This window comes from Geotrypetes seraphini, chromosome 18 (assembly GCF_902459505.1).
Source record: "Geotrypetes seraphini chromosome 18, aGeoSer1.1, whole genome shotgun sequence".
NCBI lineage: Eukaryota > Metazoa > Chordata > Amphibia > Gymnophiona > Dermophiidae > Geotrypetes > Geotrypetes seraphini.
Window position 1 is genome coordinate 6,861,100 of NC_047101.1, and position 27,435 is coordinate 6,888,534.

The 27,435-nt window shown below is 42.4% G+C and overlaps 1 long non-coding RNA gene across 2 annotated transcripts; it reads right to left on the minus strand.

Annotated features, from left to right (window-relative positions):
- Positions 1-842: 842 nt before the first annotated feature.
- LOC117351549 lies at positions 843-26,111 on the minus strand. Of its 2 annotated transcripts, XR_004537454.1 has the most exons (4): positions 26,046-26,111; positions 12,980-13,068; positions 10,629-10,712; positions 843-1,015 (listed from the first exon to the last, which is right to left on the minus strand). It is a non-coding gene; the product is annotated as an uncharacterized LOC117351549 (long non-coding RNA). The 2 variants fall into 2 exon arrangements; XR_004537453.1 differs by lacking the exon at positions 10,629-10,712.
- Between the last annotated feature and the right edge of the window lie 1,324 nt (positions 26,112-27,435).

Consider the following 27,435-nt stretch of genomic DNA (forward strand, 5'->3'; position numbering starts at 1 on the left):
TGTGAATCGCGTCGCTGTCCAATTTGCATGCGTTTCATCTCATTTGCATGCACGGATTCAAAGCGGATCGCAGGAGAGGTAAGTGAATCAGGCCGGACGGATATTTGATAGTAAAAGGGTGGCACACCGATCGGTTTACTTTGCGAATCCAGCCCTTTATTTGGCCTTGTTACTCAGAAGCACCAGGCGATCTGTATCTCCAAATGCCTGTTACCTTGGCACAGTTGCTCTCGTTCAACCTCATGTTATGTAAAGCAGCCATTTCACCATCTGCCAATTAAAGGGTTAAAATGTCTAGGGATAAAAGGAAATGAAACAAAAAACCTATTTGTGAACCACAAGGAAAATCAGAAGCAGCCACTTAAACTTGTACAACTGGGAACCAGTGAAGAGCCTTTCAATCTGGAGAAATTTGCTTATTAATAACAAAGTACATATAAAATGTATAAAAAGATAGAAGAAAACCATAAATACTTAAGTGCAATGTGCCCATCGCTCATGGGAACAGAGGACCAATGAATTGGAGAACCAAGATGGGAAAAAGAGCAAAGCATATACAAAGTCATGCAGCAGTAAAGGTAACGATAATAGTAACAAGAATCAGAAAATGTAATCAAACAACTGCATTAGTAAATAAAGCCAAATACTTATCTGGTCGCTGCTCTGTTTGATACATATTCAAAACAGGTCATAAAGGATCAAACATCCAGTCCCCAAATTCAAAGTCGACATGGTCCAATGTCACACAGGTTTTAGTTGCCCCTTGCATCGTGGGTTTTCTGTTCAATTTTTGTTGGCTTAACCCGGTCGCTGGTACAGGATGTCCACAATGGATGTGCATCGCTTTCTCCTATTGCAAATCTTTCTCTTGCACCCTCGCATTGTGTACACAGCTGCCCGTGACAGATGTTTGACAACTTGTGCAATTTGTTCTCTTTCTCTGACTCTTCACCATTTTGTGCAGCTGAGGATGCAGAACTCCGCCAGTCCAACACTCCTTTCTCACCTCCAAGCCCTGCAAGACAGAATCCTTTTAATTAATTAATTTATTTATTTTTTAATTATTATTGAATACGAGAGGGTGCTGAAAAATTCTCAGTCCAACCAACCAACTTCCTAAATTCTGAACGTTATTTTGCCACTGTAGCTGAAAAGAGGATTATCTTATTTCGAAAAGTACCAATTTGCAGAAACGAAATTATATATTTGACAGTTTTCAGATCATTGATAAAACCATATCCACGTCATTCTTTTCTTGGTTCGGCCGAGAACTTTTTCAGCATCCCCTTGTAGTGTGAAGAGTTTCAGTCTCTGGTAACCAGAGCTGAGATTGTGATGTCATAATGCCTCATTCCACCAATAAGAGCCAGCCTCATCAGTGATGTCACAATGGCTTGATTGTCCTATACTTGGCTGAAAAGTTCTCAGCCCAACCAACCAACTTCCTGAATTCTGAGTGATATTTTGCCACCATAGCTGAAAAGAGGGTTATTTTATTTCGTTCAGTGCCAATTTGCAGCAACGAAATTCTATGTTTTGACCTTGTTTCAGATCATTGATTGAATCAAATCCACGTCATCTTCTTGGTTGGGTTGAGAACTTTTCAGCATCCCCTCGTATTCTCGTATTGTATTTGCACTAAATACCTGATGATGTTATTGTACTACAGTAATGTATTGTTACTGTGGCAACAGAAGAGTGTATTTGCTTTCTCAAGGTTTTCTAGGACTGAATACAAGGCCATCTCGTACACTATCAGAGTGCAGGAGCAAGTTTTCCAATAAATTAATGAATATTCACTGGAAAAACAGGACTGTTCACATTCTTCATTTTTGCATTTGGGACAGGAAAAGCCATGTTTCACTTCATTGGGAGGCAGAACCATTCGAACAGACTGAACAAAAAGCGTTTGCAAGAGTAGGCAGTTTGTATGGTCACAAATTGAGATGTCATCTCAAAAAGGGCCAGTGTCATTTAGACTTACCACACGAGCAGCTTCTCTTTAGCAATGAGAGGTAAGAACATGTTTGCAGGACTTACACGTTAAATGGTGAGACCTTAGTTAGGACCACGGAAGAACGGGATTTAGGAGTAATCATTAGTGATGACATGAAAACTGCCAATCAGGTGGAAAAGGCTTCCTCTAAGGCAAGGCAAATGATGGGTTGTATCCGTAGAGGTTTTATCAGCAGGATGCCAGAGGTCATAATGCCACTGTATAGATCCATGGTGAGACCTCATTTGGAATATTGTGTTCAATTCTGGAGACCACATTACCGGAAAGATGTGCTGAGAATGGAGTCTGTTCAGCGGATGGCCACCAGGATGGTCTCGGGGCTCAAAGATCTTCCGTATGAAGTAAGGCTGAATAAATTGCAGCTGTACTCACTTGAAGAACGAAGAGAGAGAGGGGACATGATCGAGACATTTAAATATATCACGGGTCGTATCGAGGTGGAAGAGGATATCTTCCGTCTTATAGGACCTTCTTCCACCAGAGGGCATCCGCTGAAAATCAGTGGAGGGAAATTTCATGGAGACTCCAGAAAGTATTTCTTCACTGAGAGGGTGGTCGATCATTGGAATGAACTCCCACGGCAGGTGATTGAGGCCAACAGCGTATCAGATTTCAAAAATAAATGGGATATTCATGTGGGATCTCTAATGAGGTAAGGGCAGGGGGTGGTGAGCAAAATCAAAGAGAAGGGTCAATAGAGTGGGCAGACTTGATGGGCTTTGGCCCTTTTCTGCCGTCATTTTTCTATGTTTCTATGTTTGGCTCGTGAGGAAGTGTTTTTCCCCTATGAGATAAAGTAGAAGTAGAGAACATAAGAATTGCCATACTGGGACAGATCAAAGGTCCATCAAGTCCAGTATCCTGTTTCCAACAGTGGCCAACCCAGGTCCTAAGTACTTGGTAGAAACATAAAGAATAGCAACATTCCAGAGCTATTTTGATGTCATAATACCTCATTCCACTAATGCCTAAGAGCCAAACTCATCAGTGATGTCACAATGGCTTGATTGTCCTATAATTGGCTCACAAAAGAACATAAGACTTGCCATACAGAGACAGACCAAAGGTCCATCAAGCTCAGTATCCTTTTTCCAACAATGGCCAACCCAGGTCCCAAGTACCTGTCAGAAACCCAAAGAGTAGCAACATTCCAGAGCTGAGATTTTGATGTCATAAAGCCTCATTCCACCAATTCCTAAGAGCCAACCGCATCAGTGATGTCACAATGGCCATAACGGGGCTCATTTTCATAAGAACATAAGAGCTGCTATACTGGGACAGAACAAAGGTCCATCAAGCCTTATTTCCAACAGTGGCCAATCCAGGTTACAAGTACCTGGCAAGATCCCAAAGAGTAAAACAGATTTTATGCTGCTTATTTTAGGAATAAGCAGTGGATTTCCCCAAGTCCATCTTAATAATAATGGCTTATGGACATTTCTTTCAGGATATTACAAGAGGAGTAGCCTAATGGTTAGTGCAGTGGACTAAACATCCAGGGAATTGGGTTTGCTTCCCACTGCAACTCCTTGTGACTCTAGGTAGGTCACTTAACCCTCCATTTTCCCAGATTGTGAGTCTACTAGGGAAAGAAAAAAACTACTTGCATATAATAAATATATATCAATTTTGTTGTACCACAGAAAGGCTGTATATCAAATCCATGACCTTTGGCTCTTTATTTGAGACCTCCTACTTTTCCAAAGGGATGAGGAATGACATAAACAAATCACCTAAGGAATGAAGGAAAAAACAGCAGGAATAGTGTAGAAGATGCCAAGTCTTTAATAAACATACATTAAAAAATGAACATAAAACAGTTTGTATCCAAGAAGGTTGGAGAACCCGGACCCAAAATCACCTCTCACAAAAACAAGACATCTAGTAAAAGTAAATTGGAATACTAGAGGGGAAGATACAGTGAGATGCTTATAAACCAATGCTGTCAACTTCATCCGGACATGACTGATCCAGTCCTTGGTTTATCCTAGTGATGCTGGGACTTGTAGTCTTGATTTTCTTAGGATTCAGAACTGCAATTTCCTACATGCTACGGAATAAATCCCAGGACCGGATCAACCCTGTCCTGAATATCTGGATCTAATTGTCAGCCTTGTTATAAACAATTCCAGGTCATAAAGTTTTCCCCTTTGTGTCTCTAGACTTGACGTGTTCTGGTTTGCAGTGAAATTGGAACCATAACCCTACTGCAAAAAAAAAGTTGCATTGGTTGAAAACATTCGATAAAACATGATCCAGTGGTGCTATATGGTTTATGAAGACAACAGATAATATTCCTGTGATGTTTGGCTCTTTAATTAAAAAGGAAATCCAAAGGGGGGGGGGAATCATTAAATAAATCTTTCAATGATGAGTAGTTCAGACTAATTTCATTCTTAGAAAAAAATGAATGCAAATTTCTCGCCCTATGAGGTACTCTGAAGCTCTGTGGCTTCCCACTCAAGAGTATGATGGGCCTAGATTCAATTTTGGTTGCTAGGAAACTAGTATCACAGACAATGCCTGAGAGGAATCCAAAACCTTTATCCCTGTGTACATTTTACTATCTTAATACAATGAAATAAGCATTGTAGGTTAATTCAAGTATCATTTTGTTGTTATTTAATGTTGTTAGAATTTGGAATATGTCTGATTCATTTTAAACTGGTTTTCAACTGGTTTTCAGCTTAGTAACCATTGAGAGAAGGTTTAACTTTGACCTGACTTTGACTGTTGTACTTGATCTGGGCCCATGCGTACGCAGCTCCCTAGGAAATTTGGAAATAAAAAGAAATGGAAGAAAATAATTAAGAACAGTCCCCCTTTAAAATGTTTTAGGGTTTGTGAGACGTTGTCTGGAAGATATTTGGGCAAAATAAGGAGCCTTGGTACCCTGTAATTCATAGATTTATAGTAGTCTTTCGATGTACCACCTGGAGTACAGCCAGTGCCTGAGGGATACCGGAGCATTGGGATTGACTTTTCATTGAGTAGGAGGGCAGGTCTTTTGTAGCCTTTAGAAAATTTGGAACCGGCAAATACTGTGGATTGAAGTCTACCAAATCCTGAGTGGAGTAGAACGGGTACAAGTGGATTGATTTTTCACTCTGTCAAAAAAAGGACTAGGGGACAGTCGATGAAGTTACAGGGAAATACTTTTCAAACCAATAGGAGAAAATATTTTATCACTCAGAGAATAGTTAAGCTCTGTAACGTGTGGTAAGAGCGGATAGCGTAGCTGGTTTTAAGGCAGGTTTAGACATTTTCCTGGTGGAAAAGTCCTTAGTCTACTATGAGACAGATATGGGGGAAACCACAGCTTGTCCTGGATCGGTAGCATGCAATGTTGCTACTCTTTGGGTTTTTGCCAGGTACTAGTGACCTGGATTGGCCACCCTGAGGACAGGCTACAGTAAGGCTATTCTTATGTGGATCTTAAAGTTACCCTGGAAGCCTCAAAATTACCCCCAAAAGGTCTATTTTCTGGGCAAAATCTGATGAAGATTTCAAAAGTCCATCCTTATATGCATACATACAAAATGCAAACCTTGATAAACCTGGTTATTTTTATGCACTATTGAGTATTGCATTTGTTTCATATGAATCAATGACCTTGAGGTATAATAATTTCACTTCGAAGCGTAGATTGCTGGGTTGGATTTCCTCCTGCTGTTTGTCATGACTGAAGCATTTCCAGCCATTATCAGCGTTTCAGTGACTAATTTCACGCCGCCACAGTAATTTGACAAACCAGAGAGGAAGCAATGTATTGATCATGTCGTCCTTGAGAAAATACATTCATTTCATTCTCAGAGCAACTTGTCACATCAAGACAGACAATTATAAATGCAGGAGGAAGTTATGAGATTTTAAAGCACCAGACCATGGGGACTGCTTTGAGGTAGACAGTCTGTGTTTTCTTAATAGGTATTTCAAGACAACACACCTGAGAAATGCAAAAAGATATGTCATTGCAGCTATGTGGGCCAAGACTGTAGTTTGTGTTACTTATAAATAAAAGGAGGTACATTTTGTACATTTGGTGTTTTGCGTTTGAGTAATTTTCCTGCTCACCACGTTCACCTGAATATTCATTGCCATTTAGAACACTGACAGATTTCACGAGTTCATCTAATCCTTCTAATTCTCATAACCTACGCTAATGCATTGTCTGCCTCTTGATACGGGGCCAATTACGTAGCATCCGATATTCTTTTTCCATTTTGTTTTGGTTTCCTTTTTTTTTTTTAGGATTCAGGGATATTTTTAACATCTTTTACAGTAATGCGACCTTCCATTAAGTGATGCGCGTAGATAAAGGTTAATGGAGGCCATTGAGTCAATGTTGTTTGTTACTAAGAACAGATTAATTTAGTGTTCTGGACAAGCTGTTGGCGATGCATTACTGCAATGTTGGTCATCTCTGTGTCTCCACTTAGGTGTGTTAGGAAAAAAAGAAGAATTTTGAATGTTTTTATTAAGATAAATTGACTAATTTATCAACAGGAAGCTCTAATTCAGCTAGCAGTTGCTAGATAAAGCTGAGTCAGAATTCATCCTAACTGGCTTTCCAATCGAAAGTCCTTTAGAGAAATCTATCCAGCGAACTTTAGGACAGGTAATTGGGCCTACCAGAGTTACTCAGACTTGTTTGATCATTCAGGGGATAATCTATAAAAAGGCCCTAACATTGACATGGGAAATATGTGTGTAAACGACCAGAATACTGGCATATATGCATGTATGTGTACACATATGCAATTAAAAGCCAGCAATCCAGCTATGAAATATGTGCATATCTTCAATAGCACTTAGATTGCACAGGATGGGGCACAAATTTGCACATATATCTTATGGGTTATTATACCTTACACCTAAACACATCCATCCATAGTAACATCGTATACGATGGCAGATAAAGACCAGCATGTACCAGAAAGGTGGCCAGGGCTGAATTTGTTGCTCTATCCAGATCACCCTCCCCTCCCCCTTTCCCCCCCTACACCTTTATTGTTAAGGTTGTACCTGTTGCTTCATGCAAATTATCTCCCTCTGTGCTCTCTTTTTTTGTGTAACTGTGAATCACTGGGGAACATTGAAGGAACAGCCGTGGGGATGACGCTGAAGGACCTTACCAGACAAGCACAAAACTGATCTCTTCTTAGATCTGCAACTCATCAAGTCGCTTGGACTCGAGAATAGCCTTACTGGGTCAGACCAATGGTTCATCTAGCCCAGTAGCCCATCTTCAAGGAGGCCAATCCAAGTCAAAAGTACCTGGCAAGAACCCAAATAGTAGCAACATTCCAGAATCATAGAATTGCAACATTCTGGAACCCCCAAATAGTAGCAACATTCCATACGGAATCCCTAAAAGTAGCAAGATTCCAAAATCCCAAATAGTCGCAACATTCCATACAGAATCCCTAAAAGTAGCAAGATTCCAAAATCCCAAATAGTAGCAACATTCCATACGGAATCCCTAAAAGTAGCAAGATTCCAAAATCCCAAATAGTCGCAACATTCCATACGGAATCCCTAAAAGTAGCAAGATTCCAAAATCCCAAATAGTAGCAACATTCCATACGGAATCCCTAAAAGTAGCAAGATTCCAAAATCCCAAATAATAGCAACATTCCATACGGAATCCCTAAAAGTAGCAAGATTCCAAAATCCCAAATAGTAGCAGCATTCCATACGGAATTCCTAAAAGTAGCAAGATTCCAAAATCCCAAATAGTCGCAACATTCCATACGGAATCCCTAAAAGTAGCAAGATTCCAAAATCCCAAATAGTCGCAGCATTCCATACGGAATCCCTAAAAGTAGCAAGATTCCAAAATCCCAAATAGTAGCAACATTCCATACGGAATCCCTAAAAGTAGCAAGATTCCAAAATCCCAAATAGTAGCAGCATTCCATACGGAATCCCTAAAAGTAGCAAGATTCCAAAATCCCAAATAGTAGCAACATTCCATACGGAATCCCTAAAAGTAGTAAGATTCCAAAATCACAAATAGTAGCAGCATTCCATACGGAATCCCTAAAAGTAGCAAGATTCCAAAATCCCAAATAGTAGCAGCATTCCATACGGAATCCCTAAAAGTAGCAAGATTCCAAAATCCCAAATAGTAGCAACATTCCATACGGAATCCCTAAAAGTAGCAAGATTCCAAAATCCCAAATAGTAGCAACATTCCATACGGAATCCCTAAAAGTAGCAAGATTCCAAAATCCCAAATAGTAGCAACATTCCATACGGAATCCCTAAAAGTAGCAAGATTCCAAAATCCCAAATAATAGCAACATTCCATACGGAATCCCTAAAAGTAGCAAGATTCCAAAATCCCAAATAGTAGCAGCATTCCATAAGGAATCCCTAAAAGTAGCAAGATTCCAAAATCCCAAATAGTCGCAACATTCCATACGGAATCTCTAAAAGTAGCAAGATTCCAAAATCCCAAATAGTAGCAGCATTCCATACGGAATCCCTAAAAGTAGCAAGATTCCAAAATCCCAAATAGTAGCAACATTCCATACGGAATCCCTAAAAGTAGCAAGATTCCAAAATCCCAAATAGTCGCAGCATTCCATACGGAATCCCTAAAAGTAGCAAGATTCCAAAATCCCAAATAGTAGCAGCATTCCATACGGAATCCCTAAAAGTAGCAAGATTCCAAAATCCCAAATAGTAGCAGCATTCCATACGGAATCCCTAAAAGTAGCAAGATTCCAAAATCCCAAATAGTAGCAACATTCCATACGGAATCCCTAAAAGTAGCAAGATTCCAAAATCACAAATAGTAGCAGCATTCCATACGGAATCCCTAAAAGTAGCAAGATTCCAAAATCACAAATAGTAGCAGCATTCCATACGGAATCCCTAAAAGTAGCAAGATTCCAAAATCCCAAATAGTCGCAGCATTCCATACGGAATCCCTAAAAGTAGCAAGATTCCAAAATCCCAAATAGTAGCAACATTCCATACGGAATCCCTAAAAGTAGCAAGATTCCAAAATCTCAAATAGTCGCAGCATTCCATGCCACTGATCCAGGGTGCTTGAATAGAAATCTTCTTCCCATATAGGGATCCTTTGTGCTTATTCCATGCATTTTTTTTATTTCCATCGTTCTTTTCATTCTACCTCCTCCAACAGAAGAACATTCCGGACAACCATGACCCGCTCCTTGAAAAACTATTTCCTGATGCTGCTTTTCAGTTTCTTCTCTTGCAGCTTCATTTCATGTCCTCTAGTTCTATAGATTGTCCATTTTTGAAAAAGTTTCATAGCTCATGCACATATTTCAAATATTCAAACATCCATGCCATATCACCCCCTCCCACTCCTCTTTTATGGTCAGGTAAGGGCTTTCGGTCAAAGGATGTAAATACAAGAAATGCCACCAGCATCTTTTATGATAATAATAATAATATTAACTTTATTTTTCTATACCGCCATAGTCAGTCGACTTCTAGGCGGTTCACATCGAAAGAAGGCTGGACATTCAGCGAATTACAAATGCATGAGGGGAATGTTACAGAAGAAAAGGGTTGAAGGGAAGGGAAAGTAAGGGGGGGTGAAAGAGGGGGAGGAAAGTGACGGGGGTAAGAATTGCCTGAAGATTGCTTAGGGTTTGAAGGGGGAAAAAGCGTAGAGAGTGCAGAATGGTCTGTTTAGGTGATGAATTTGTCAAACAGTGGTTTTGATAGATTTTCGGAATGCGTTGTAGGTCTGTCTGGTTTTATTTATGTACTTTCCCAGCCAGGATTGTTGTCTATTAGCTTGGAACAAGAAGGTTCAGTCAAGGTAGGATTTGTATTTGCAGCCAGTGATTTTAGGATAGGCGAAGATGTTTTTGTTTCTGGATGTTCGTGTGAGGTTGTGTAGAGCAAAGTGTGCTTGCAGGTAGGAAGGTGCTAGGCCCCAGATTATGGTAGAAAACTGCCCCCTGCTTTTACAAAACCATAGCGCAGATTTTAGTGCCAGCCGCGGAAATAACAGTTCTGACGCTCATAGGAATTCTATGAGCGTTGGAGCTGTTACTGCCACGGCCTGTGCTAAAAACTGCACTATGGTTATGTAAAAAAAAAAAAAAAAAAGGGGAGGTATATGTTAGCAAAGGAAGCCCCTATTTCTTTTCTTTTCTTTTTTTTTTTTTTTTAATTATCTTTATTAACAATTGCAAAGGAACAAACAACCAGGAGCAGAACAAGCAGAAACAGAGCATTCAATAGTTAAACAAATAGCAATGACAACGAAGGCCCACAGTACAAAGATACCCCCAGATGATTGCCCATCACAATTGGCATTTTGAATTAACAAACCCCACCAAGCAGACACTCCCTAAACCGCACTCCCACACCTCCAGCCACAACAAGCACGCCGCACTCACACCGCGAAACAGCCATACACTCAAATGCGCACTCCCACACCCCCAGAGATGGCGGTACCCAGAAAGAAACACAAAACAAAAAGGGGAAAGAGCAACAGCCCTCATATATCATATATATAGTCTTCCAGGCAGCTGAAAATCTACTTATGCTGATTTAACCAATGTATCTACGTAACTCCTTCTTCTATGCAGGTCCAAGTCATGTCTCAAATACGTACTGTCATGTGCATGAGACTGTCATAGCTTCTGGTCTTAATATCAGACTAATGTTGGAGAAACAAATGTCCCCTCCTGATCTGATTCTGCAAAATATAAAGCACAACAAATTTACAGGTAGGACAAGCCAGTCCACCTGGGGATCTGCCTGGCTGACTGCCCAATTGCTGCATTATAATGAATCTGTCCTCTAGGAGCGAGCCAAACAGCTTGCTACGCTCAGGTAATGTTTTCGACATTTATTTGCTGTAAACAAAATGCAAACAATACGGACATTAGCCATTAATGGATTTATGTTCCCCCCCCCCCCCCTCATGCAAAATTGCATTTCTGTGGGTCCATGTAATGAGTCATCTTTGTTCTTTGTTTTAACAATAACAGGGATTTATTAGGCTTATCTGCTGTGCTTCAGTGGAAAATTCCCACCTGACACAGTTCTTTCTTTTTTAGAACACCCCCCCCCCCCCTGACAACTTCAGAAGAAGCAGGGGATCTATACGTGCTGGATTTTAAAATGTCCATCGACTTTCATTGAAGCTGATGGGAACGGAAAATGTAAAAACACCTCCAGAGGTGGCTTGTTTGTGCAGGTCCTTCCTCCGTTACGTTTGACAATTCCTATATTGCCAAAATAGTCAATTGCGTCTCTCAGTAGTGGACAGACAACACACACACATTGCTAAGTTCTGCTATGGGGAAAAGGTTTGAAAGTTCTGTAAGTTGCACCTACCCGTGTCATGCCCATGCTCCGCCCCCCAGAGTTTAATTACAGGTTGTGTGAAAAAATATTTTCTCTGGTAGCTTCACCGCATGTCCCCTAATCCTAGTATTTTTGGAAAGAGTGGCCAAGTGATTCACATCTACTCTTTCTACTCCACTCAGTATTTAATAGGTCTCCATCATATCACCCCCAAACCAGCTGCTTTAGCCTTTTCTCAAAGGGAATAGTAATCATAACTTTATTTTTGTATACCGCAATACCTGGAACAGTTCAAAAAGAGACGGCATACAGACAGTGATATTACAGGAGGCAATACAGAAATGCATCAGCAAAGATATAAAATCAAACAAATTTGTCAGAAAGGTAAGTTTTAGCTGCCTTGTTCTCAATCAGGTCGCTGGACCCACTATTTACAAAGACAAACTGCAGACCTCACCGCATAGCCTGACGAAAGCCACAGCATGATGGCTGAAATGTTGGTTCTAACTGACAAGACGCAGCGAGACCCGGACACCTGCAACAAGCACGATGCTAGCTGTGGAAACCCGGAGAGAACATACAGTATGACCCAGCTTCACAGGAAGAACATCTTGAAAAAAAAAGAAAAAAGATACCCTTCCTAATGTGTCTTCCTTTTTTGTTTTCCTTTTTTTTTTTTTAATTATTAATATTGTAACCTTATCCCCTCATCCCTCCACATCCAGTTATGTCAGTTGGTCTGTAAGTCTAACCCCTTTTTCGTTTTGTTTTTATCATTCTTTTGTATTTTAATGTATGCATAAATTTGGATCTTAATGTAATTCACTTAGTATTTTACGTATAAGCGATTCATCAAATTTCTAATAAACTTGAAACTTAAACTTGAAACTTGAAACTTACCACAGACTTGCCCATTCTGTGGGAAAAAGAGACCAACTGGTTTTCCCGCCAAAATTCAAAGTGATGACCAACGGACTTTCCTGCCTCATTCACCTCAAGCCCCAACCAATCAGGTTTGAGGACCCACTACATATAAAGATAAACTGCAGAGCTCACAGCATACCCTGACGAAAGCCACAGACTGATGGCTGAAGCGTCAGTTTCTACCTGGCAAGGCGCAGCGAGACCTGGAAACCTGCAACACGCATTATAGTTTTATGTCTGTGGAACATTGCAAGCTCACGTTACATAGACTGCTTCTGTGCATTTCTGTGTTAACATTAAATATTTAACTCTGAAATTCCCTTTAGTATTATTTTTCATTTAGGACTTGCTCGTACTGTGGTACTGTGATCAATAAACTGCCAGTTTGGTAACTAGCTAATAAAATACCATTAATTACATGAATGAGTGGTTACGCATGGTGCAACTCTTTCACCATTAATTCAGTGATCATTTCTTTGGAAAATAAGCAACAACGTGTGCAGGTTCTGTGCAGGACAGTCATTTGGGCTTTCAAAAAGTAGGAGTGCAAGATATATATATATATATATATATATATATATATATATATATATATGAAGGAGCTGAAATACACACAGACCTCTAACCTAGCATCAGACAATATCATTTTCAATAAGCAGATATTAATATTTTATTGTCTATAGTCATACATATTTAAAGGTTTAATAAAAAGTGAGGAGAAATACAGACCAAAGACAACTGTCAGAGAGACCCCTTCCAGGCTCTTTAATATTTAATCCGTGTTTTCAAAAATGTTCTCACAGGCCTCACTTATGAACCTGGAAAAAAAAACCCAAAAGAATCACAGGACCTGCCACCAAAGAACTCTAATACTCAAGGCTAAAATATCACCTTTTTCTCTCTTGGGTGCTGCCAAAAATAGGATTACAATTGGGACCTTTTAGGATTTCGCCTAGACATATTGGGCCCAATATTCTGCTGGAGGCAATCAATGTTTTGTTGACCTCCAGAAAGTCAAAGCTGGGCCATGTCTGTGCACCGGCACTGGATTTCTGGGATTGCGGAGCCGGCTAACGCGTAAGAAAGATAGGACTGGACTAGACTGGAATAGACTGCAATTCCATCTATATAAGCCTAACTAAGAAAAACCTCCATAGACTTCAGCTAATTCAGAACGCCGCGGCTAAGCTTATTTTCGCAAAAGGCAAGTTCGATCACGTCTCCCCACTCCTCTCCAAGCTTCACTGGCTCCCAGTATACTCCAGAGTCCTCTTTAAATGTGCCTGCTTAGCCTTCAAGATCCTACATGGCGTCCTTCCTCCCGTTATCCCACTCTTTTGGAATTTCTCAAACCCACACTCCACCAGACCCTCCAAAAAACTGAAACTATCATTCCCCTCTATAAAAGGCATATCCCGCGCAGGAAAACTTGGAACATCCCTCCCTTTTAAAACCACAGAACTCTGGAACAACCTCTCATCCCCGCTCAGAAATTCAAGCTCCTTCCAATCCTTCCGCAAACCCTTGAAAACTTGGCTCTTTTCAAAAATCTAATCACCTCCCGTTCTCCAGTATCCTGCCCCTCTCTATCTCCTTAGTCCCTCTCCTATATCCCCTCATTGTAGTTCCTTTCCTCTTAACTCTGTAAACCGTACCGAGCTCTGCGCTGCGGAGATGGCGCGGTATACAAACCAAAGGTTTAGTTTAGTTTAGGACTGATTTTTATGCAATCCTATTTATACCATTAAGTTCATTAGGTTTTTATAGACCGCCTATCAAGGTTATCTACGTGGTTTTTACAATCAGGTACTCAAGCATTTTCCCTATCTGTCCCGGTGGGCTCATAATCTATCTAACGTGCCTGGGGCTATGAAGGACTGAGTGACTTGTCCAGGGTCACAAGGAGCAGCGCGGGGTTTGAACCCACAACCCCAGGGTGCTGAGGCTGTAGTTCCAACCACTGCGCCACACATTCCTGGCTGGTTAAGTGCTGACTATGAGTATGGGTGCTTAACAGGCCAAGCTTCGCTCCAGAACACCCCAAAAATAGCTGGTTTTCACTTAGGCGTTAACCAGTTATTTTCTGTAACACTAATTATGTAAGTGCTGCCGAAAATGACCGATTAACCCCACACACCTCTTCCCACTCCTCCCCTTATCACACGCACACCCCCTTCCCAGGTATTGCTTCCTTCTGCAGTTTTGGCTTTCTATACCTTGTTGCTCTTATCCACCAACTTAAATCATCTTGAAGTGCAGCTTTCCTAGCCAGACCCCTCTACTCGAGTTTCACTTTTAATTGCTTCGTCAGGAGGGGAGACATTTTGGCTACTGCATTTAGAAGGATCCGCAGCATCCACTATCTCCTCCTCTCCCTTTTGGCTAAGGTTCTTTACAGCTGTATTGTGATGTCATAGAAATTTATGGCTGTAGAAACATTGTAACATGATGGCAGATAAAAGGCCAAATGGCCCTTCCAGTCTGCCCATCCGCAGCATCCACTATTTCCTCCTCTCCTAAGAGATCCCACGTGCCTATCCCAGGCTTTCTTGAATTCAGACATAGTCTTTGTCTCCACCACCTCTACCGGGAGACTATTCCACGCATCTACCATGCTTTCTGTAAAAAAGTATTTCCTTCGCTTACTCCTGAGCCTATCACCTCTTAACTTCATCCTATGTCTTCTCATTCCGAAGTTTCCTCTCTTGTGCATTTATGCCATGTAGGTATTTAAATGTCTCTATCATATCTCCCCCTCACCTGCCTTTCCTACAAAGTATACCTACTGAGATCTTTAAGTCCATCCCCATATGCCTTATGACAAAGACCACATACCATTTTAGTAGCCTTCCTCTGGACCGACTCCATCCTTTTTATATCTTTTTGACGGTGCAGTCTCCAGAATTGTACACAATATTCTAAATGAGGTCTCACCGGAGTCTTATACAGAGGCATCAATACCTCCTTTTTCCTACTGGCCATACTTTTCCCTTTTCACCCTAGCATCCCCTCTAGCTTTCGCTGTCACCTACCTGTTTGACCACCTTAAGATCATCACATACAATCACACCCAAGTCCCGCTCTTCTATCATGCACATAATCTCTTCACCCCATAAACTGTACTTTGGGTTTTTGCAACCCAAATGCATGACCTTGCATTTCTTAGCATTAAATTTTAGCTGCCAAATTTTAGACCATTCTTCAAGCTTTGCCAGGACTTTTTCATGTCATTCACTCTATTGCAGATTTTGGTATCATGTGCAAAGAGGCAAATCTTACCTGACAGCCCTTCAGCAATATCGCTTATAAAAATGTTAAAAAGAACAGGCCCAAGAACCGAACCCTGATGCATACCACTGGTAACATCCCTGACTGCAGAACAGAAATATTTGTTAAGCAATTCAGCCTTATCTCTATTAGCTTCTATATATTTCTCCCCTTCGCCTTTGAGTCGCACAATGCCACTTTTGCACTTCTTCCCATCACATCTAAAAAATGCCTTGTCCCCCCCCCATTTCACCATGTCGGCTATTTTTCTTTCCATTTGCATCTTTGCTTTCCTGACTACTCGACCAGCCTCTCTTAACTTTTCCAGATATTTTTGACTGTCTTTCTGCGATCTTTTGTAGTTTATGAAAGCTACCCTCTTTTTCCTTACCTTCTCAGCTACTACTTTTGAGAACCAAAGTGGCCTTCTTTTCCTCTTATTTTTCCTTACAAAATTGTTTGATGCCCTTACAATAGCTCCTTCCTGTTTTGCCCACTGCTTTCCTATTTCTTCCAGATGTTCCCATCTACCCATTTACACCTGCCGTGGAACAAGCCTAAGTAGTAGCTAATTTCTGACTCACATTAGTAATTCTATAACGCATTAGATACACAGATTTGCTGCTCTAGAATAGAAACTTAGCACCTAGGTTTCAGGCATCTAACTTTTTGCTCCCTTTATTGAACTGCCCACTGTCCCCCCAGTAACATAAGTAAGAATAATTCAAAAAAAGGTTTGATTCCTGAGGCAAACGGAATTCGAAAATGACTGCTTACCATCCTAAGAAGCTTTTGATTGAATTCCCAGGTGGGAAAAAGCATTATGTGCCCTCCTGATTCCAGTTTGCATTTGTTTTAATATTTGGTAAGCTGTTTAATTGGATAGATCTAATTCTTTATTCAACAGTCAAATTAACAAATGAAATAAATGATCTATTTACATGCACCATCAGCCCATCTGCTTCCATGTGAGAATTTAACTAAGAATCTATTAATTGTTATCCATATTTATTCAGAATTCCTAATTTGAAACACCTTATAAATAACTAAAAAAAAAAAAAAGACCTTTAGCAAATAAACACATCTAGCCATTAGCAAGGAGCTTCTAATCCTACCACTCAAGAAAGACATTAATAGCCAACACTGCAAAAGTAAAAATGGCCTTTTCACAACTAGTAAATAATTGTTTTATGCAAGAATTAGACTCTGTGAAGAGTATTTTGCTACAATTAGTGCATTTAGCCCAGAAAGGCAGGATTCAGCTCTAGTTAGAGCTGCATCTTCCATTCTGTTTGGCTTTGAGAAGTGCACTTGAGCTTCACAACTCATCAAAGCTGGAAATCCTGTATCAGCAGCAATTCGGTAGGCGGGGGCCAATTGTAGATGTAAACAAGCAGTATGCCACTGTTCCCTCTAAGCTGAGCAAGAGTCCTCCAACTGCATTGCTGCCAGTAGGGGGTGGTGTTTCAATATTGTATTCTCAATGGCTAGAGACAGGCAGGTTCCCTGGAATCTTGTACAGCTTGACTGCTCCTCACTATTGAAATTGTGCCAGTGAAACAGCACCTCCCACTGGCAGGACTATAGCTGGAAGACTCTCACTCAGTTTACAAGGAACAGTGAATTGCTCCCCCCCCCCCCAAGTCTTTTATCTTAAAGGCACAGGGGTTTGCAGGCCAGCAATAAAAGAATATTGCAGTTTTCCCGCTCATGAGCTCCTGGTGCTTTTAAGAGGGCAGATTTGGAGAGGATATAAATCGTTGTTGAAACATTTTTACATGAATTGAGGCAGGGACTTGCAGCTGAAAGCATCATTTAGGTTAGGTGGGGAAGAGAGGAGAGAGACTGAGGGAAGAGGAGGGGCCGAGAACTGAATCTTCATGATCTGCCCTTACCTACAGGGAGCATGAGCCCGAGGCAGGAATGGAACCCAGACCTTATACCTGGCAGCACAAAGCATTAATTACACCAGCTCCAAATTTATAGCTGAGCTAGGGCACTTGAAATATCTGCATCTTTTCTGTGAAGAATCTCTTTGTAAGCAACTTTTGAAAGGGAATAAATTCTAGAAAAAAATTAAAGAAGTGAGAACCTTTTTTTTTTTTTAGCATATTGGAACATTTTAGATCATTCTTACACCTTTGGGGGAAACTTGCAAGGTGCCTAGTACTCTATTCTTTTTCTTGAATGGTGCTTCTTTTCCTCTCTGGAATATTTTTCCCTTCTTAGAGTTACAGCAAATTGAGCATTTGAATGTAGGGATTACACAACTGATCCAGACTGAAATATCTTTCATTTTTCATTTCACTGACATTTGAAGAGAATTGGGGGGGGGGGGGGGGAATTTGATGCTTTTTATTTCTATGCTTTTGGCATGAACTAAATTATTTTAGCTTATGCTGAAATGCAAGAATAAAATGAAAAAATATACAGTCAAACCTTGGATGGCGAGTAACGTGGTCTACGAGTGTTTTGCAAGACGAGAAAAACATTTTCTTAAATTTTAACTCGATAAGCACAATATATGCACAATATATGCACATCACAATCACTGATCGCGTCCGAACCTCCCATATGAGGAAAGACTGAATAAACTGCAACTATACTCGCTCGAGGAACGTAGAGAGAGGGGGGACATGATTGAGACTTTTAAATATATCACGGGCCGCATCGAGGTGGAAGACGATATCTTCTTTCTTAAAGGACCTTCAACCACAAGAGGTCATCCGCTGAAAATCAAAGGTGGGCAATTTCATGGCGACGCCAGGAAGTATTTCTTCACCGAAAGGGTAGTCGATCATTGGAATGAACTTCCATTGCAGGTGATTAACGCCAGCAGCGTGCTCGATTTCAATAAGAAATGGGATATGTATGTGGGATCTCTAGCCGGGTGAAGTCTGGGTGTGAGTCATTAGCGTGGGCAGACTTGATGGGCTACAGCCCTTTTCTGCCGTCATATTCTATGTTTCTATGAACGTAATACATGCACCTGCAGTTCAAGCCCATACAACATAAGCACATCTCACGCTGAGCGCGGCTGAACGTAATAAAAGCATCACACCCAATTCACCTGCAGTGGTAGTGACTTTGAAATGAGTGAGATCTTGCAATACAAGTACATACCGTACTGTATTTTCTATTAAAGTTTTTGGGATGTGGAATGAATTGTCCGAGTTTCCATTATTTCCTTTGGGGAAATTCGCTTTGATAGATGAGTGCTTTGGATTACGAGCATGCTTCTGGAACAAATTATGCTCGCAAATCAAGGTATCACTGTATATATACACTGGCCGATATTGAGCACTATATGTCTGTTGATGAACGGCTCTTGGCTGGTCAACTTGCACTTAGCCTGCTATCTCCTACTGAATATATGGCTTGGTGGATTGGCTGGTGACTGGCTATATCACACAACACAACTGGTCACTCGCTGGCTAAGTTTGGCGGCCAGAAACACCTGCCTAAAAAGCTGATCTGTCTTTAGCTGCTAAGACTTAGCCAGCCAGCTGCTGGGTATTGGCACAGCTGCCTAAAAATAACAGGAAATTCAATGCTGGGCCCAGGGCTGGCGTTAGGGGAGGGCAAACAAGACAGTTGCCCTGCACCCCACAGCTGGACCCCATGGTCCAAGCATCTCTTCCCTTTATCAGGCCTTCTCCCTCCCCTCCCCTTACCTTCGTGGTGCTTTTCCAAATCAAAGTTTTCTCTCTCAGAGGGGCCCTGATGCGGTAGCCGTTCTCACTAGTTGCACGCGGCTGCCCCAAAGCTTCTCCTCTGACGCCATCCAGCGGATAGAAGATGCATCAGAGAAGCTTTGTGGCAGCCTTGTGCAACTAGTGAGAATGACTACAAAATCAGGGCCCCTCTGAGAGAGAAAACTTTGATTTGGAAAAGCGTTTGCGAAGGTGAGGGGAAGGGAGGGAGATGGCCCGACAAGGGGAAGAGGTTGAATGGTACTTTAGGTTTACTGTGTGGAGAAAGAGGGGGAGCAGATGCTGAATGGAAGTGGTGAGGAGAGAGAAAAAAGGGCACATGCTGGATTGGGGGAAGAATATAGGATTAGATACTGTGGTGGGGGGGGATCATCATGACTGGAGGGAGTGGGCATCCCTCCTGCCATTTTCACTGCTGCAGGGGGGGGGGGAGGTCTTCGGAGAGGACTGTCATCAGCGGAGAGTGTTTTTTTGTGGTTTTTTAAAATGGGGCAGATATTTTGCATGTTCTGTGCCCATTTTTTTTAAAAGGGGCTAAACTATGGTTTGACAGGAAAGCAACTGGATCAGGGAATGAGCGATCGTGCAGAAAACCATGCGGAGAGTTGTTTTCTGCATTGGGTTTAGCGACGATCGTTGACTTTAGTGCATCTGGCCCAGAGAGAAGGGGAACGGTACCCAATGTTTTAAATCTAATCTCCCCATTGTAGTTTCCAACCCAATCACACCCTGGCCATCTGACCATGATGTGTAAAACCCTTGCCTCCCAAGACTGGCTCTGTGCAAATAGACCTCTGTATGGAAGGCGTTCATCCAGCAGCGCTGATTCCCATAACACAGACTCTACTTAAAATTCAGATTAACAGGCAAATTTGAGGTTGTCTGTTCCGTTGTTCAACATCTTCCAAACCGTGGTGCTGATAATGAGCGTAATGAGTGCGCAGACATTCACACAGCAGGTTCACCTATCTTTAGAAGAACCTCCGCTCTTAATTTTTTGGTGTTTTTTTTTTTTCTCTCTCTCTCTTTCGCCAAGCCTTCCGGCACATCTCTCAAATAGATGAGCTTATCGTGTCTGAGAAACACCACTTATAGTAATGTGGAGCATTAAAAATCCTCATTTCCCAAGGGTCAGGTTAAAGCATTTTGTGTGTTTCTTAGCAAAGCCGAGATCTATCACACATGTTGGTTTATAGCATTAGTTGAAGTGCACAATGTATGCATTTCTATCTGTGACTAATCCATGGCCTGACTAACCATCTCCCTCGGGGAGATAAACAATGCACATCTAGTTTTCAGCCATTTCGTGTTTGCCAGCTGCAGGGTATCTGTCTCTCTGTTCTCGTTCTATTCCTCTCCGATCTGTATCGCAGATTGCTTGACAACTCGGTGGTGACACCGCTGCCTTTCTCTAGAAAGCACTCCATTTCCGTTTTCCATCCTCCAAATTACGAGTGAAAATAAACTTTCCTTTTTCTTGTTCACAAATGTGCCATTGTAAAAGTTTAATACATAAGAACATAAGAATTGCCGCTGCTGGGTCAGACCAGTGGTCCATCCTGCCCGGAAGTTCGCTCACACGGCGGCCCCCAGGTCAAAAACCAGTGTTCTAAATGAGTCCAGCCTCACCTACGTACATCCCAGTGTAGAAGGAACTTGTCCAGCTTAGTCTTGAAACCCTGGAGGGTGTTTTCCCCTACAACAGACTCCAGAAGAGCGTTCCAGCTCTCCACCACTCTCTGGGTGAAGAAGAACTTCCTTACGTTCGTACGGAATCTATCCCCTTTCAATTTTAGAGAATGCCCTCTCGTTCTCCCTACCTTGGAGAGGGTGAACAACCTGTCTTTATCTACTAAGTCTATTCCCTTCATTATCTTGAATGTTTCAATCATGTCCCCTCTCAATCTCCTCTGTTCGAGGGAGAAGAGGCCCAGTTTCTCTAATCTTTCGCTGTACGGCAGCTCCTCCAGCCCCTTAACCATTTTAGTCGCTCTTCTCTGGGCCCTTTCGAGTAGTACAATCTCCTTCTTCATGTACGGCAACCAGTGCTGGACGCAGTACTCCAGGTGAGGGCGCACCATGGCCCGGTACAGCGGCATGATAACCTTCTCCGATCTGTTCGTGATCCCCTTCTTTATCATTCCTAGCATTCTGTTCGCCCTTTTTGTCGCCGCAGCACATTGTGCGGACGTCTTCATCGACTTGTCGATCAGAACTCCCAAGTATGTCTTTGTACATTATGTACGTGAACCTGTAATCCACTTAGTTGATAGGCAGACTAGAAATTTTTAAAATAAATAAACAGATCAGTGGTTCTCGGCCTTTTACTATTTTGACACACCTGACGGACAATATTCATGTGGGTCAATATGAAAAAAAACCCAGCCAACCATAGCACAAATGAAGTTGATCTCTCTCTCCGTGGCCATTTACTGCCACGTTCACCCTTATTTGTGATATTTATGTGTAAATACTGGCGTTTTAGGTGGAATTTATCAGGCTACTGTCAAGACATGTCAATTAATGTTAACCCCAGTTATTAGTAACTATGGGCCGGATTCTGTAACCGATGCACTTGCCGGCGGCCACCTTAAAAGCGTCCGTCGGTTGCGGGTCAATCACGCGACGGCAAAGGTAGGCGTCGGAAATTTAGGCCCAAGTTTTGCAGGCCAGCTTTTGATGTGAATGGCGCCTCCAGTCTTTGATTGACATAAATGCATATGCTTAGAGTTAGGCAGGAGAATGATGAACAAGCTAGCAGAACTTCCCTTATAGATTCTCACTTAGCACCCTCTCTCCCAGCTCCTATCTATAGGCACCATTTCTTGAATCTACCGCTATGCATGCATGTGCAGTGGCTTATGGATGTTTGCACGTGTGCAGTGGGCACCCTCTTTGCACACTTTCTCAAACAAGTGTATGCTAGTATCGGAAAACAGTAAAGACTGGACTTTCATGATTTTTATTTCTGCTCATTTTCTTCTAAGAACATGAAGCCACATACAATATGCTGTTCACGTTTGCCATATCATTATAAATGAATGTCCATCCCTAATGGCCCTGATTCTATAAACAGTGTCTAACGCCTAGGCACTGTTCAGCAATGCCTAAGCATTCTTAGGGGCTGGTAGGCATTGAATCTTAAGGCACACACTGCCGGGGTTTCTTGGCCCAAATGAGTGCACCTAAGGCACACTGCCAGGGTTTTCTTGGCCCAAATGGGTGTGCCTAAGGCCCACACTGCCAGGGTTTTCTTGGCCCAAATGGGTGCGCCTAAGGCCCACATTGCCAGGGTTTTCTTGGCCCAAATGGGTGCGCCTAAGGCCCACACTGCCAGGGTTTTCTTGGCCCAAATGGGTGCGCCTAAGGCCCACACTGCCAGGGTTTTCTTGGCCCAAATGGGTGCGCCTAAGGCCCACACTGCCAGGGTTTTCTTGGCCCAAATGGGTGCGCCTAAGGCCCACATTGCCAGGGTTTTCTCGGCCCAAATGGGTGCGCCTAAGGCCCACACTGCCAGGGTTTTCTTGGCCTAAATGGGTGCGCCTAAGGCCCACACTGCCAGGGTTTTCTTGGCCCAAATGGGTGCGCCTAAGGCCCACACTGCCAGGGTTTTCTTGGCCCAAATGGGTGCGCCTAAGGCCCACACTGCCAGGGTTTTCTTGGCCCAAATGGGTGCGCCTAAGGTATTCACTTACTGGCACTTAAGTCAATCCATGCCCAAACTCCACAATGAATCTGCCTCTAACCACCTACTTGCTGATAGACATTGGTAGGCACCTTCGTGTAGACGCCTACCAGGAAATTAATTTTTTTAATCATTTTTTAATTGGTTTTTAATGGCACTTTCAATTATCAGCACTGATTAAGCCAATTTAAAAAATTAAGTTTGGTGCCTAGATCGGCTAGGGGCACCAAGCTAGGCATCTAATTTTAGGTCTTTTACAGAACCAAGGCCAATGTGCCCACATATATGCAAATGTGCCAGTACGCTGGTGATTTATGCATTTAGGGATCATTTTACTAAGGCGCGCTGGCCATTTTAACGTGCACTAAATGCTAATGCGTCCATGATATCCTATGGGCGCGTTAGCGTTTTGCGCATGCTAATATTTATCACACGCTAAAACGTCTAGCATGCCTTAGTGAAAGGACCCCTTACTTGGTTACTGTTTTATAAAATTTCCCCTTTTGTGCTAATTCCTGCAGGTGTTGATGATGCCAACAGTTAACTATTTTCTTTTAGTATTTAAAAACGGTTCTTTTTATCCAGAGCAGTTTGCCAAAAAAAAAAATGGAGACCCCAAAAGTCAAGAAATCAAGTAATTATAAAAATGAAGCAGAAAAATGAATTGAGAAACTTGGGAAAGAGTTGAGTCTTCAAGACTAGCAGCTAGAACTCTTCTGGTTCAGCCTGATTTGCTACAAGGCAATCTGGGACATCGTCTATTAAACTCAATTAAAAAGAAGCTATTGTTTTCAAGAGGACTGGTGACGTCTGGGTGACGTAAAACCAGGTTGCACTGCAGCCACCTTGTCACAATTTAAGCCTCATGACAAGTTTGTAATTAGCTTTGTTCTCTGTAAGCCCAGTGGAAATGCATCACTTTTACAGTTAAAAAAATGCAAGTAATATTTTTATCAATGTCGGAACTAATATTCTGTTTAAATGACATTGGAGATCGACAAGCAAACAGGGTCGGAGTAAACGGAGGTATAAACAAGAAAATTACCCTGGGGCCCCAAATCTGCCTTAAGATGAAAGATGTATAAGCTATTGGTGGGCTTTGGGGACCCTTCCTGCGTTTCTTTCTGCTTAATAATGGCCCTGCAAGTCCTACGCTAGTCATGAGCTGCAAGAGTAGCTGAAGCTTTAATTTGATTGCGCCCTGAGAAATACTGTCAAATCTTCACTAGGAATAAACTGTAAATGAACTTTTGGCACTGTCCTGATGAAAGGAATAAAACTCTTGAGAGCCTGACACAAAACACATTAGGTTTAGCAGGGGTAGGCAATTCCGGTCCTCGAGAGCCGGAGCCAGGTCAGGTTTTCAGGATCTCCACCATGAATATGTATGAGATGGATTTGCATGCACTGCCTCCTTGAGATGCAAATCTATCTCATGCATATTTATTGTGGATATCCTGAAAACCTGACCTGGCTCCGGCTCTCGAGGACCGGAATTGCCTACTCCTGGGTTAGTGTAAGAAAAAGGTATCATATATAACTTGTTTGCTGACATTAATTTCCATAGAACAAAACATTAGAAATATGATTTAGAACTTTTTAAAATTTAGCTTTATACAAGAAGCAGAAGGTGAGACCTGTGGTATCCCCTGACTATAAGATTCAGTTGGAACCATATATATCAGGGATGCTGCTACGGTAGCCATAGGTGTTGGCTCTGTGGGCGCTTGAGCACCTCCAATATGGAACTCTTTGATTACGTCTAGGATGGAATGATTTCTATTGGGTTTAGTTACCTCCAATCATTTTGAAAGGCTTTTTTCTTTTTAATGTCCATAAACTAATTAGCACATGGCCATTAATACAAAAATGGGAAAATTGGCCATTTCCTCTTGCACTAAAAATGGCTTTAGCAAATGAAAAACCCATGCAAGGGCACACGGGACCCGTCAAACGCACGCAGGACAATGGCGTGCTGACACTTCCGCCCCGACATTTGAGTGCAGGAGAAATGTGCGCCACCCACTCGCCACCCCTATGGCTTCCTGTTAGCGCTCTCAGGGGGAAGTTGGAGGATGAACTCCCCCCCCCCCACTACACTTAAAACTCACGCTCTCCTCCCAAAGCCTTCCCGTTTCTACTCTTCCGCTCTGAGAGGGTGTGGGGGGGAAACCCCCCTACTGCAATACTGCTCTTGTTCAGAGGAATGCCAATGTTGAAGATTGCCACTAAACCCTCCACTACACTTACAATTGTTCCCCTTAAATCCCGCTCCCTTTATGCGTGCACTTGTTGGTGCGCGAATTTGATGGAACGGAATTATCGGGGCGCAACTGTCCTGCACACTATTGACGGTGTACCAGGGCACACACTAAGGCCACGTTTCACTGCAGCCTGGTAAAAGGGCTCCTTAGAGAATAATTTTAGGACTGTGTGCCACTTAAAAAGATCTGGCTTCAAGATCCCAGTCCCTAAAGTTTAAAAATCACACACTGAGCGTTCAAAGTAAGAATTCACCCGCCATCTGCATGTCTCTCAAATTCCAAGCGTGACACTGTGGTTTCTGCAAAATAAAGTGGGTGGAAATGGCGGTTACTGATTAGTGCATAAGATTGTACACATTACCATTGTAGCCAGGCGATGACAGTCCTCAGCACAGGACTTTCTTTCTTTTCCTCGGGGTAGAAATTAACCCTGACCAGAAAGGAGCGTCGGACTCCCGCAAAGAAAATCAGCCCTGAGTGATCGCGGTGAATTGCTTTCCCAGTTAAAAAAAAACCCCAACCTTTTTCCATCGTAATGAAGCAGTCTGCATTTTCCTCTGATTTTTGAATGTAGGAAATAAAGTCCATTACTGTAAATGGAAGGGGGATAAGCCACTTAAGTACTCTGCACCAGCAAGCAGCGTTACTTGGCTACAGATATAATGTTCTTTAACAAGCAACTTTGCTTTTCTTTTTCATTTTAGGAAAATAAATGTTCCTTATATTCTTCAATGATAATATGCTTCTGCCAGTGGCATAGCAAGGGAGGGCAGACCGCCCTAGGCACCGTCTTGGTAGGGGGGGGGCGCCTGCACCTCTCTACCTCCCATAACACGCTCACACCCTCCCTTCCTTGCCCCACGCACCTCTTTAAATTCTTCGCCAGATGCTCGCACCCGGCCTGGCTCCCTCTGAAATCACTTCCGGGTCGTGGGGGGGCCAGGAAGTGACATCACAGGGAAGCCAATGCCACCACAAGCGGCAGGCCGGAGAAGCTGCTCGCACTGGTGACGATTTAAAGAGGTCTCACGTATACTTATTCTGCTAATCCTGAAAACCTGACTGGCTACGTGTAAGTGTGTCTCCAGGAGAGGGTTGAGAGCACAGAACTCAAGGCGGCTTTTAGCTTGGTTTCTATTCAATTAGTTTCAGAGTCTCCATAGATTCGCTGAAGGAATTCACTGAGTTTGACCTGATTTAATGTAGATCAACTGTTGCCAATTTGTGGAGATCCAATCTGAATTTGCCTGAAATCTGGCTGATCGGAATCTCGATGCACATTTACCAATTAAAAAAGATACTCCTTGGGCTCAATATTCAGCCAGCAAAAGTTAGTGGTTTTAGGCGTTATAAAGCCCCTCTGTAGGATGGTGGCCATTTCGGAGCCACCCTCAGGTGCCTCCATTTTTAAGAAATCAGTTTTTAATTGGTTTTAAATGACACGGTCAATTGCTGAGCTGTTTATCACCAATTAAAACAATTAAGTTAGACAGTGATAGGACGCCTGCCACCACCTAACTTAGAGCGCCATTACTAGAATCGGGGCCTGAATTTCCAAGTTTACAGAGCCATTTAAGTGTGATATTCAGGATAGGAAATAACACGGGGACAAATTTTTCCCTGTCCCCATGGGAACTCATCTTCCAGTCCTCGCGAGTTCTTTCCCTGCCCCTGCCCCATTCCTGCAAGCTCCGCCCTCATCTGCACAAGCCTCCAACCCTTGAAAGTCCTAAGTGACAACATTCTAGAGCTCAGACTGTGATGTCATAATGCCTCATTCCACCAATGCCTGAGCTCCGTCCTCATCTGCACAAGCCTCAAACACTTTAAAATCCTAAGTAGCAACACTCTAGAGCTCAGATTGTGATGTCATAATGCCTCATTCCACCAATGCCTGAGCTCCGTCCTCATCTGCACAAGCCTCAAACACTTTAAAATCCTAAGTGGCGACATTCTAGAGCTCAGATTGTGATGTCATAATGCCTCAGTCCACCAATGCCTAAGCTCCGTCCTCATCTGCACAAGCCTCCAACCCTTGAAAGTCCTAAGTAGCAACATTCTAGAGCTCAGATTGTGATGTCATAATGCCTCATTCCACCAATGCCTAAGCTCCGTCCTCATCTGCACAAGCCTCAGACCCTTTAAAATCATAAGTGTTTGAGGCTTGTGTGGTTAAGGCAGATCTTACAGGAATGGGCAGGGACAGGGACAAAGCCAAAACTTATGGGGACAGGGCGAGGAAATTGAGTTCCTGCG